Here is a 2,625-nt window from a genome sequence, read left to right as displayed (position 1 = left end):
TTAACGGCAGCAAGGGCAGAAAAGGGAAGGTTTTTTTGCATTGTATCGTGACTGGCGATACAAAGTGGATATACTAAGATAACCCTAAGCATAGAAGATCGTAGGGTAAGCCCGGCTATGCATCAACATCATCGGCAAAGTTAAATATCCATGGTTCGAAGCTTCTGCTCTGCATTTGGTGGGATCAGCTGGGTGTAGTTTATTATGAGCTGCTCAAACCGAACGAAACCATCACGGGAGATCGCTATCGACTACAATTGATGCGTTTGAGCCGAGCATTGAAGAAAAAACGGCCGCTATACGAGCAGAGACACGACAAAGTGATTTTGCAACATGACAACACTCGGCCACATGTTGCACAACCGGTGATACCTTACTTGGAAACGCTTAAATGGGAAGTCCTACCCCACCTGCCGTATTCACCAAACATTGCCTCTTCCGATTATCACTTGTTCCGATTGATGGCATATAGCCTGGCTGAGAAGCACTTCCATTCTTATGAACATGCTAAACAATGGGTCGATTCTTGAATATCCTCAAAAGACGTGTTGTTTTTCCGACGTGGAATTCAAATGCTGCCAGAAAGATAGGAAAAAGTAATAGCTAGCGATGAGCAATACTTTCAATGACATGTTTTGTACGACTTTTTTAAAATAAATATTAATTTTCAAGAAAAAACAGCGAGAACTTATTCAAGGTCCCAATAAATATTTTTTATATGCGTTGGCAACATCTCTAATATAACTGTTTTTAATAAACTGGTTTGAAACGTGGCACGAAATAACTACAAACTCTATACTTTAAATTTATGAAGTAGAAAATTATTTCCGAAAACGGAATAAACTAATTGTGCATAAAACTCAAACTCCAGGCAATACCTCCGAACACGGTGGGCGCGAAGCAGTGCATCGCAGCGTGATGGTGTCGCACCGGCAACACCTCCGATATACCTGTTTTTAATCAACTGTTTTGAAACTTGACACAAAATAACTACAAACTATATACTTTAACTTTATGAAATAAAAACTTAAAAATTGATTTGATACTACAAAAAATTCTTTTTCTACGAAATTATAAAACAAGTTTTATAGAAAAAGAATTTTTTGCAGTATTAAATCAAGTTTTAATTTATTACTTTTTAAGTTTTTACTTTATAAATTTAAAGTATTAGGTGCGCAACTAAGTTTCCGCTGTTTGTCAATAGATGGCTCCAGCAGTAAGTGCTGGTCGATTTTGACATATCCAAAACGTCACGAGCCAAGCTTAGACATATGGTAAACAAACCGCTTTGACACGTTAGTGATTTTGTTTTGGCGTCATATACTTTTGGTTGTGTGAAAATGTCTGATTTTGTACCAAATAATCGTCATTTGCAGGAAGTGTTGATTTTCTTATTTAATTCGAAGAAAACGGCAGCTGAAACGCATCGAGAGCTCCAAAAAGTTTACGGAGATGCTGCTCTAAGTGAAACAACGTGCCGTGATTGGTTCCGTTGCTTCAAAGACGGTGATTTCGATGTTGACGACAGTCTGCGTGAAGGAAGGCCAAAAACTTTCGAAGACGCTGAATTAGAGGCATTGCTCGATGAGGATCCATGCCAAACGCAAGAACAGCTTGCTTTAGCATTAGGAGTTACCCGCCAAGCCATTTCCAAGCGATTGCATGCGTTGGGAATGATTCAAAAGCAAGGAACTTGGGTTCCTTATGATTTGAAGCCAAGGGACATTGAGCGTCGTTTTTTCGCCTGTGCAACTGCTCCAGCGGCAAAAAAGGAAGGGTTTTCTTCATTGCATCGTGACGGGTGATGAAAAATGGATTCATTACAGCAACCCAAAGAAAAGAAAGTCATGGGGACTGCCCGGTCATACTTCTACGTCGTCGGCTCGGCCGAATATTCACGCTGCGAAGGTTATGCTGTGTATTTGGTGGGACCAAGTTGGTGTTATTTATTATGAGCTGTTGAAACCGAACGAAACCATCACTGGGGAACGGTCGAATCGAATTCAATTGATGCGACTGAGTCGAGCACTGCACGGCTACAATACGAGCAGAGGCACGAAAAAGTGATTCTACTGCATGACAACGCTCGGCCTCATGTTGTCAAACCCGTTAAAACCTACGTGGAAACGCTCAAATGGGAAGTCCTACTCCATCCGCTATATTCCCCAGATATTGCGTTGTCCGATTTTTACTTGTTCCGTTTGATGGTACATGGTCTGGCTGATCAGCAGTTCCGCTTATATGAAGACATCAAAAAATGGCTTGATTTGTGGGTAGCCTCAAAAGACGAACACTTTTACCGTAACGGTATTTGAGCTCTGCCAGAAAGATGGGAAAAAGTTGTAGCTACCGATGGGCAATACTTTGAATGATTCATTTGTAACCATTTTTTCACAATAAAGTTGCATTTTCAAAAAAAAAACAGCGAGAATTTAGTTGCGCACCTAATATATAGGTCGTTTTTTGTGCCAAGTTTCAAAACAGGTGATTAAAAACAAAATGTTGTGCTTAGATAATTTGAAATAATCTAGATACAGATTAGATAAAACTTATATGTATATATCTCAAATAAGATAAAAATAATCCGATTTGATCATATCTAGATAAAAGATGATTTAGTTGAGA

Source organism: Pseudomyrmex gracilis, unplaced genomic scaffold, assembly GCF_002006095.1.
Source record: "Pseudomyrmex gracilis isolate BER0280 unplaced genomic scaffold, ASM200609v1 scaffold_1055, whole genome shotgun sequence".
Lineage (NCBI taxonomy): Eukaryota > Metazoa > Arthropoda > Insecta > Hymenoptera > Formicidae > Pseudomyrmex > Pseudomyrmex gracilis.
This window is presented reverse-complemented; position numbering follows the sequence as displayed.